This window comes from Dermacentor andersoni, chromosome 1 (genome assembly GCF_023375885.2).
Source record: "Dermacentor andersoni chromosome 1, qqDerAnde1_hic_scaffold, whole genome shotgun sequence".
NCBI classification, from domain to species: domain Eukaryota; kingdom Metazoa; phylum Arthropoda; class Arachnida; order Ixodida; family Ixodidae; genus Dermacentor; species Dermacentor andersoni.
Window position 1 is genome coordinate 400,818,013 of NC_092814.1, and position 11,287 is coordinate 400,829,299.

Consider the following 11,287-nt stretch of genomic DNA (forward strand, 5'->3'; position numbering starts at 1 on the left):
GAGTGATCTTTGCTATTGGGCGGTCGCCTTCACTAATAGTGTGTCCAGCATCAGGATTGGCCGAAACGTTTTCTTACGAGCAGTTATGACGTATGGCGTATTTTTGTTCATTCTGGCTGATAAAGCTCTGCGGGCGTCGTATGTATACGAGTGCATCGACTTGAAGTTCCACCTTGCGGGACTGGAAAAATAATAAGCCAAGGGTTTTTGGATTCCCCGCTATGTATCTGCGTCCGAGATTCTCATCGCGAACAAGTGTCTCAAACAAGTGCCGCGGGCTTTAAAAACCACTACAGTAGACAACACCACAATGACGTAATAGCTTGCTATCGCTCGTCTCTTCATCTGCACATTCACTTGCTGCTTAATTCCGTTTTCCTCTTTCTTTCTTTTATCTTTTACGCAGATGACGTATATGCGCTAGGAACAATGCGTTGTCGCTCGCAGTTCAATACAGGTTTTAGCCTTTCGAATTCTGCTGTTCAGTATGACGATGAGTGATTATCACATTGGAATGCAAATCAATAGCCCGTATATAGAATAGAACAAAAAACACTCTAGGAGCTCGGTCATTTTGACAACTCCATTGGTCAAGTTTTTCCAACACTTCCAAGAACGCGGCGCTCTTACAGGGAACATCGCGAATTGGGATTGCATTGTTTCACCCACTTTTGGGCATATTTTGCGCCGTGTGTCTTTATTCCGACACAAGTGTGCTTATATACGTGCGCTGGCTGCGCATCTCCTGCGACAGTACAGCGGTATTACCACCCTAGGAGTAAAATAAAATCAAGACATGAAAGGCAATTGAGATGTTCCACTAAATTCATGTCGACTCTATGCGTCAATGGGCTGACCTAAACATACGGAAAACTTGATTCGAATATAAAAAGGAAGAAACTTGGAATTTTCGAAATAAGAACATTGCCCTCTACTTTGAGTATCTCGTACTGAAAGACTTGTTTACACAAACAATCTACGGCATCGCTTCGTCATAACAGTGACGTAGTTAGCGTTGCAAGCAGCTCTTGGTAACGTCCTTGATATGACGAAATTCATCGGCGCTGCATTTTCAGAGAGATTACAAAATGTATCAGCGCTACAAATATAGATGTATTTTATTTACGTTTATTTACGTTAGCAGGCTGGAGACAAGTCACTGGGAGAATATGGCATAGGTTATACCAATAGCAGGGGAGAGTTATTACTGGAGTTTGCAGAACAGAATAATTTGCGGATAATGAATACCTTCTTCCCCAAGCGGGATAACCGACAGTGGACGCGGAGGAGCCCGAATGGCGAGACTAGAAATGAAATAGACCTCATACTCTGCGCTAACCCTGGCATCATACAAGATGTGGACGTTTTTGGATCTGGAGGACAATCCCAATTGCTGTCCCCCAAATTTAGGACCTTGCCATTGGGTGCGGGAGTTGGCCGATCTAGGAGCCGTAGGCCGATCTACGAGCCGTAGGCCGATCTCACCGCTGCCATCCAGATGTAAGGGTTTGATGTCGGGCTTGTAGGACGATCGGAGGAACTTGGGGCGCCAGGACTAGGCGAGCAGGGTTTATTTACATTATTTACAGTTTAAACAAGACATACATCGACAGTCTAGCGTGACTCCCAAATGGTGCCCGCAAGACAAAGCAAACAGCAAACGAGCACACAGCTCACGAGTACATTTCGAGCACAGAGCACGACGACGAGCACACACTAGCATCCGACAATCGCTGCTTATAAGCACTCCGCTCGACATCATAGTTCGACGTCATTGTTCGACGTCATCGCAGACTACACGCCTTTTTGGAGGAGGAGGGCTCACACACATGTGCCGCACAGGTTTCAGTGCTCTCTCGAGGGCCGACGACCTTTGCAGCGCGGCCGTCGTGTTATCCATTGTCCTGCGTCCCCGTAGTCAGCTGGTCACGCCCGAACCCATCCGGTGCCTCTACATTCCAGAGCTGCCTTTCGCCTGTTCTCCGAACGAGGCGCTCGGTGGATGAACGCCGCCGTAGTGAAGTTCTTCAAAGGAAGTTCACGGTTGGTTAGCGCTCTCCTCGCTGGTTCTCTGAAGGGCGCCACCACCCCGGATCAGTCGACGCACCTGCAGCAGTACCCCTGGAGGCCGATCCTAACAGCTCCCCCATGGCCCGGAAAACCTCGCCTGGCCAGTGCTGGCAACCGCTGGGCAGGAAGAGAATGGCTGGCGAGCAAGATGATGGCTTTGCTCTCTGCAACCCCTGCGCACTTGGAATGCCTTCAACCATCTCACAACAACTGGCACAGAAGAGTCGATCCCGGTAACACAATACCATTCAGCGTGCAAACGCCCGGAATCAGCTGTTAATCCACCAGGCTTCCTATCAAACTTTCCATGCAAGCCGCTCAACTGGGAATCCCAAATTTCGCCCCAAAGTTTTGTGCCACCAAAGCGAGCGTTCACCTGCCCCTTGAGTTCGACCAAACCCGACCGTCGCGCTGCACAAGAGTAAAGGTTTACGCAGAACTAAACCGAAGGCTCTCAAATACCAATACCCAAACCTAACTTAAGCAGCCTAACTTCACGAACAGCCTGTTCTTACCCTATCACAGTGGCGTACTTATCTCATGTACTGTTGCCACTGAACAGTCTGGCCAACTCCATAGGTACGTAATCGCAAACGCGCTAGCTTCGTGGTCCCTGTTCCGAACGCGTACTTGCATCTTACGCAAACGTTTCATCACGCTTACTCACATTTGTTCCTTTTGTCCACACAGGACATGTTCCTTAAACGAACACCCAAACTTGCGTAACTTGCGCAACGCAGAGGAACCTTTAAACAAATATGTCTTCTATTAACTAGCTCCACGGACGCTTACTAGAGAAGTCAGAATACGGCTGCCCTCAACACACACGAGCAACCCAGTCAAACATTTCTGCTTCCTTCCGTCCGCACAGGACAAGCGCTAAAGGAACTAAGAACGCTTCTCAGTGGAAATCATGCACTCACTGAAAATCTACGCGCTTAACTTTAAAAAATAAAAACACATAAAAAAAGAAGGTTAACTAATACACACGCGCGTTACGATAGGCCTCTCACCGATAACCTTGACGCGCAGGTTACTCACACACACAAAAAAAGCCTATCTACTCAATAATGAACACCTCGCCATGCTACATGTTCACAAAAAAACGCGTCTTTCAAATCTCGAGCTTCTCAAACAAAACATAAACAGAGCTCATACCTTCCATATTGAAAGAAACTTAAATCGTGAAAATTATCCAATGCTCAAGAATAAAACAAAACAGCACTTTTTACTTCTACGGAAGCTCTCTTGGCCTCCTGTTCCAAACGCTTACGACTGACCCATACTTTTGAGCCGTACCCGAGGTGGTCGGTGTTCGAAAGCTACTCTGGCTACCGAGGAACAACAAAAGGGCTGATTCACTATCAGTTCCTCCAAGACGTTAGTGTCCTGCCAATTTGCGTCCTGGCGCCACGCTTTCATCACTAACTTGACTCACCGCGTCGCAACTCCCTACCACCTGGTCTCGTCTTGCCACCTCGCGCTTCTTTGTACTACACGCTGAACTTCGAAAAGAACGACGGACCGACAAGGAACATAACTGCCCCGTGCCCTTTGTCCGCGTCCGTGCAGAACATGTTTCTCGGTCTCCTTTTGACCGGTGGCTCGAATATCTTGGATGCGTCAACATCGTCAACAACGACCGCACCCTTTTTTTCTTCGCGCCCATCGCCGTTTATGGCTTCGCTACATTACTGAGCGCATTCCGATCTTTACGGCACATCGTTCTGCGCCGCTTTCTCTTGGAATTCCCTTTTTTGCCGTCCTCTGGTGCCTCGTGCTGGCCAGTACACATTTCGTCGGCCCGGATCGGTCTCTTACCCGCACAGTCCGAGTGATTTTCATTTAAATCAACTCTCCCTCTGCCTCGACTGGCGGACAGCTCAACCGACTCTGGAACAATGCAACAGGCTTTACTCGAGCTATGCAACTCGCAATCTTGCGAACTGCCCTCTACTGCATTGCCCAGCTCACGCTGTGCATCGGCACACAGCCCGTCGGTATCGATCGCTGTCTCGCGCGCACAGTGCGAATGATTAATAACTGAATCATCCCTCTCTAGGCTACCAAGACAGGCGGAGAGCCGCAACGATCCCTGAACAATGCAGTTGTTCTCTCGTGAGCTACGGAGCTCGCCATCCCGAAAACTACTCTCAACTGCATCGTGCGGCTCGCACATCACTTCGGCACGCAGATCTGACTCGACATGGGTGCTCGTGTCTGTCGGGTCAACAGTACCCTGTACCTCGCTAACGACCTCGATACCATGAGATTCGACGCACACGCGCAGTAACTGTGCCAATTTGTTCACAGCTGGCCTAGCTGTCTGTACAGTCCTCTGTTGGCACAGCACCTCGTCGCTCTCACTTTGGCCTTTAACGGCCTCTGTTGCCACTAAGGCATCGTTAGCGGCTAGTCCTTTCCGTTCACCTACGAATGTGCCGCTACTCTCGCAGGTACTACTCTTCTCGTCGGCTTTTTCTGAAAATCCGCCAGATCCTTCCTCATTCTTTTGCTCTCCACTACCTACAGAATTTTCAGACAGGCGTTGCCTTTGTTCCTTTAACTGCTGAAAATATTGTATCTGTTTTTCCAATGCTGCCTTCTCTTTCTTGTACTTTTGCTCACGCTCACGTCCTTGACACTCACACTTCATCTTAAGTTCTTGGCGCTCACGCTTACGTTCACGACGCTCACGCTCCCGTGGTTCTTGTATCACCACCCAAGCAATCTTAATGCTTTCATCATCATTGCCACTATCTTGAATCGCCTTTATGATAGCTGGCTTTTTCATCTGTTCGTCCGCCTCAACTCCCAAATCGTCGCGCACCAATAAGAAGTCCCACCTCGTCAACCTTCTAAGATCCATGAACTGTTTTCCTTAAATAATTTGCGCAAACACACAATATGCAACAAATTCCCGATTCCTAGAACTATCAAATTAAACTCAACATTTGAAGTCTCGCGAATCAAAAGGAAAAAAACCACACGCTCACTTACGGTTGCAGCACCCTGCCATCTGGCTCATTGGTCCACTGTTCCCGGTTCCTCAGGACTCTCTGGGTCGAAGGCTCGCTCTTCTTCGCTACTCCCAGTTCCTCAGGTCTTCTTTCGACGAAGGCTCTTTTTCGCTGTTCCGGGTTCCTCAGGACTCTGGGTCGAAGGCTCTTTCTTCTTCGCTGTTCCTAGTTCCTTTGGATTTCTCTCGACGAAGGTTCATCCGTAGCGCTACCACCAGTTGTTGAATATGGAGGACAATCCCAATTGCTCTCCCCCAGATTTTAGACCTTGCCGTTGGGTGCGGCTGTTGGCCGATCTAGGAGCCGTAGGCCGATCTCACCGCTGCCATCCAGATGTAAGGGTTTGGTGTCGGGCTTGTAGGACGATCGGAGGAACTTGGGGCGCGAGGACTAGGCGAGCAGGGTTTATTTACATTATTTACAGTTTAAACAAGACATACATTGACAGTCTAGCGTGACTCCCAAATGGAGCCCGCAAGACAAAGCATACAGCAAACGAGCACACAGCTCACGAGTACATTTCGAGCACAGAGCACGACGACGAGCACACACTAGCAGCCGACAATCGCTGCTTATAAGCACTCCGCTTGACGTCATGGTTCGACGTCATTGTTCGACGTCATCGCAGACTACACGCCTTTTTGGATGCGGAGGGCTCACACACACGTGCCGCACAGGTTTCAGTGCTCTCTCGAGGGCCGACGACCTTTGCAGCGCGGCCGTCGTGTTATCCATTGCCCTGCGTCACCGTAGTCAGCTGGTCACGCCCGAACCCATCCGGTGCCTCTACATTCCAGAGCTGGCTTTCTCGTGCTCTCCGAACGAGGCGCTCGGTGGATGAACGCCGCCGTAGTCAAGTTCTTCAAAGGAAGTTCACGGTTGGTTAGCGCTCTCCTCGCTGGTTCTCTGAAGGGCGCCACCACCCCGGATCGGTCGACGCACCTGCAGCAGTACCCCTGCAGGCCAATCCTAACAATGTGCTCAGCAAGGTGCGCTGCAGTGACCATAGGATGGTAAGATCTCTATTTAGCCTAGACTTGAGGAGGAACGGAAGAAACTGGTACATAAGAAGCCGATCAATCAGTTAGCGGTAAGAGGGAAAGTAGAGGAATTCCAGATCAAGCTACATAACATGTATTCCGCTTTAACTCAGGAAGAGGACCTTAGTGTTGAAGCAATGAACGACAATCTTATGGGCATCATTAAGGAATGTGCAATAGAAGTCGGTGGTAACTTCGTTAGACAGGATACCGGTAAGGTATCGCAGCATACGAAAGATCTGAATAAGAAACGCGAATGTATGAAAGCCTCTAACCCTACAGCTAGAATAGAACTGGCGGAACTTTGTAAGTTAATCAACAAGCGTAAGATAGCTGACATAAGGAAGTATAGTGTCGATAGAATTGAGCATGCTCTCAGGAACGAAGGAAGCCTAAAAGCAGTGAAGAAGAAACTAGGAATAGGCAAGAATCAGATGTATTCGTTAAGAGACAACGCAGGCAATATCATTACTAATATGGATAAGATAGTTCAAGTGGCTCAGGAGGTCTATTTATATTCATACAGCACCAGTGGCAACCACGAAGGTTATGAACGAGGGAATAGTCTGGAGGAATTTCACATCCCACAAATAACGTCGGAAAAAGTACAGAAAGCCTTGGGAGCTATGCAAAGTAGGAAGGCAGCTGGGGAGGATCAGGTTACAGGATATTGGTTGAAGGATGGTGGGCTGATTGTTCTAGAAAAACTGGCCAACCTGTATACGCAATGCCTCATGACCTCTAGCGTACCGGAATCTTGGAAGAACGCCAACATAATCTTAATCCATAAGAAAAGGGACGCCAAAGACTTAAAAAACTATAGGCCGATCAGCTTACTGTCCGTTGTGTACAAAGCATTTACAAGGGTAATCGCAAATAGAATCAGGAACACCTTAGACTTCGGTCAAGCAAAGGACCAGGCAGGATTCCGTAAAGGCTACTCAACAATAGACCATATTCACACTATCAATCAGGTGATAGAGAAATGTGCGGAATATAACCAACCCTTATATATAGCTTGCATTGATTAGGAGAAAGCGTTTGATTCTGTCGAAACCTCAGCAGTCATGGAGGCATTGCGGAATCAGGGTGTAGACGAGCCGCATGTAAAAATAGTGAAAGATATCTATAGCGGCTCCACAGCCACCGTAGTCCTCCATAAAGAAAGCAACAAAATCCCGACAAAGAAAGGCGTCAGGCAGGGATATACGATCTCTCCAATGCTATTCACAGCGTGTTTACCGGAGGTATTCAGAGACCTGGATTGGGAAGAATTGGGGATAAGAGTTAATGGAGAATACCTTAGTAAGTTGCGATTCGCTGATGATATCGCCTTGCTTAGTAACTCAGGGGACCAACTGCAATGCCAGCTCACTGACCTGGAGAGGCAAAGCAGAAGGGTGGATCTAAATATTAATCTGTAGAAAACTAAATTAATGTTTATCAGTCTCGGAGGAGAACAGCAGTTTACGATAGGTAGCGAGGCACTGGAAGTGGTAAGGGAGAACATCTACTTAGGGCATGTAGTGACCGCTGATCCGGATCTTGAGACTGAAATAATCAGAGGAATAAGAATGGGCTGGGGAGCTTTTGGCAGACATTCTCACATCAGAACAGCAGGTTGCCATTATCCCTCAAGAGAAAAGTGAATAAGAGCTGTGTCTTACCAGTACACACATACAGGGCAGAAACCTGGAGGCTTACGGAAAGAGTTCTACTTAAACTGAGGACGACGCAACGAGCTATGGAAAGAATAATGATGGGTGTAACGTTCAGGGGGGATAAGAAGAGAGCAGATTTGGTGAGGAAACAAACGCGAGTGAATGACAATTTAGTTGAAATCAAGAAAAAGAAATGGGCATGGGCAGGGCATGCAATGAGGAGGGAAGATAACTGGTCGTCATCAAGGGTTACGGACTAGATTCCAAGAGAAGGGAAGCGTAGCAGGGGGCGGCAGAAAGTTAGGTGGACGGATGAGATTAAGAAGTTTGCAGGGACAACATGGCCACAATTAGCACATGACCAGGGTAGTTGGTGAAGTTTGGGAGAGGCCTTTGCCCTGCAGTGGGCGTAGTGAAGATGATAATGATGATGATGACAACATGATCACGATAGAATGACGAACAAGGAATGGCGTTGATTTATCAAAGAAGGTGGTATGACGACGATGGCATAAAGAGAATGGGATGACGATAACTGAAGTGATGACGATGGCATGACGACAACGGTATGAAGACGATGGCATGAAGAGATTCGGACGTCGAAGTTACAATGAGACGATGACAGGAACGTCGAAGACAATGTCAAACACGTTGTCCCCGACGACGACACGACAACAAATGCGTTGCGCCCACAGTGTCTTGACGATGTAGTGATGATAATAAAATGACAAATGCATGAGGACAATGGGATGATGACGAGTGTATCTTCCAATGGCGTGACGACGACTGTATCACAAAACATGTATGACGACAAGGCGTAACGACGACGGCACGACGACAGTCGGATGACGAAGGTGCAGTGACAATGATGGCACCTCTACGACATCACGACGACTGTCTGATGGAGGTACGATAGCGACTGCCTGACGATGACGGCATGACCAGGACGGAATAATCACGATTGACTGACGACAGAATGATTATAATACAATGGCGGAGAAATATCGATATCCATGAAACAATGAAAGCGGTATGACGACGACGGTTGACGACAATGGGATTGCGTTACTAATATGATGACAACGATAAAACGACAGCGTGAAGACGACGGCATGAGGAACAACTGTGTGACGATGACGGCATAATCATATTAGGTTGGCAACGCAGGAATGACAGCGATGCAACGACCGTGACGGTACCACGACTCCGTACACATACCCATTAGCCGATGCCATTAAACAACTTGGGCCACTTGATCGCAGTTGAAGGCTTGAAGGCGACAGCATGACGAGAGTCACATCCTGAAGCTAGAATGAGGACGATTGAAAACCGATATTGCATCACCATGATGGTTTGACAACGAATGCGTGAAGACTGTATGATGAGGAGGGCACGACGAGTGTCGGAGGACAAAGATGGAATGACGGTGATGCCACGACCACGACTGCGTCATGACCATGAAGCGATACCTTGTGGCGCAAGCTATTAGGTAACTTGGGCCACAGGGTCGGGTAGAAGGCGTGCGGTGACGGCAGCACGAGAATAATGGCAGGTCCACGTTATCGGCAAACATGCCGTCGCAGCGAACCGGCCTAGACAGACAGACATACATACACACATACATACACACACACACACTTACATACATACATACATACATACATACATACATACATACATACATACATACAGACAGACAGACAGATTGTTACGATGGCGTGCGTTTATTTAAATAGGAATTGATGAGAAGGGAAGGGTGTCGGCGCGACAACCCTCCTTCCCTTTTCACCAATTCATCTTTACATAAACGCCCCTCATCTTAACAGTTTTGGTGGAGGTGCCGGGTAAAAGAACGGCGCCCCAGAACGACGATGACGAAGCGACCGCAGAGGAGCAATGTATGCTCGAAATCAGCGGGGAAAACGGCCTCAACATGAAAGGCATGCAGGGCGCGATCGCTGTTTCGGCTCCATATATCGATCGTCCTTTATTTATTCCTCGCGTTGGCGTTGTTTTAAGGAGTGATTTTAATTATGCATCCACTCCAACTAGTCTCCTACCCTACGGGAAGAGTCCCACAACTATCAGGCGCGCTAAACTGTGCGCGTAGAATCATATTGGGTAAATATTCAGTGCTTATCTGGTTTTAACACAAACAAGAATCCTTCGGACAATATTCAAGAGCGTTTTGCATGGTACGTCATTTTTTTTTTTTTTTTTGCTGACAGCATGCAGTGTTCCATGCGGGTAGGTTCCAGCCTGGAGCCTTGTCCAGGTTACCGCTTGTTCCCTACTCATCGTCTAATGCGCGGGCGGGTAGCGATGCCTCTGCTTCCGGTAGTGCGCCAAGATATCCGAGTACTTCTTGGATATCCGATCATCATTCTCGTCACAGTCGTTTGTCCGTATTCTGTGCGTGTCGGAGATGGTTCGGCGTGCATGATCTCGAGCCAGGGCGTGTGCCGTCTGGTTCCGCGCGAGAGACTCGTGTCGCGGCGTCCAGAGGATTTGTGCTGCTTCTATCTTGGTGTTCTTCAAGACCTGAAGTGCTGCCTTTCCGATCCTTCCATTCGCATACCTTCTGCATGCTTCTTGCAAGTCCGTCACTACAGTAACCAGGGTCTTCTTGCACGTTGCGATGGCCAGGAGTACGCCACGCTCTTCCGGTGTGCTCGTGTCCTTGGCACGTATATGTGGTTGTAAGTTGTTCGCCCGTCTCGTTGACCACGCTGATTGCAAATCGGTCGTTTTTTCTGTGTGCAGCTGCCGTCCGTGTATCTCACATTTTCTTCTTTGCTGTTCGTGCGTTCGAATATGTGCCTGAGCGCTTCTATTCTCGCCTGTCTCCTTCCTTGTCGTACTTGGGATGCATGTTTCTGAGAATGGTAGTTATGTGTAGCTTGTCTCTGACCTCGTGTGGGAAAGGCTGAGGTAGGTGTCTCTCATCTTCAATTTGGTAGCCAGATCTTGAAGCAGGGCTCTTCCCGTCTTTGTCAGCTTTAGTCTCTCCAGTTGGTTGACGTTGTGGGCTTCCACGAGCTCTTCCCACGTGTTGTGGACTCCCATTTTGAGTAGTTTCGCTGTGGACATGGAGGGGGACAGGCCCAACTCAATTTTGTAGGATTTTCAGAGGAGGGTGTCTCGTTGACTGTTCATGCCAACGTATGGGGTCCCGTAGGTGACGATGCTCGTGAGCAGCGCTTGTATCATTCTCGTGCAGTCTTCTTCCTCGAGTCCGTGACTTCTTCTCGTCACTTTTGATAAGGTGGCTTATTTGTTGCACTGTTTTCTGAGTTTTTTTCCAACTCTGCTCCCCCAGCCCCGTCCTTTTGAACCAAAAGTCCGAGGATGCGGAGTGTCGTAACCTGCGGAATCATGATGCCTCCATTCTTTACATCCGGGTCTGGTATCTGCTGCGGTTGTCGGCCTCGTGCGCTTTGTTACGCCATGTATCCGAGCCCCTACGGGCGAGACTGCAAGTTCTGCCCGCCGCACA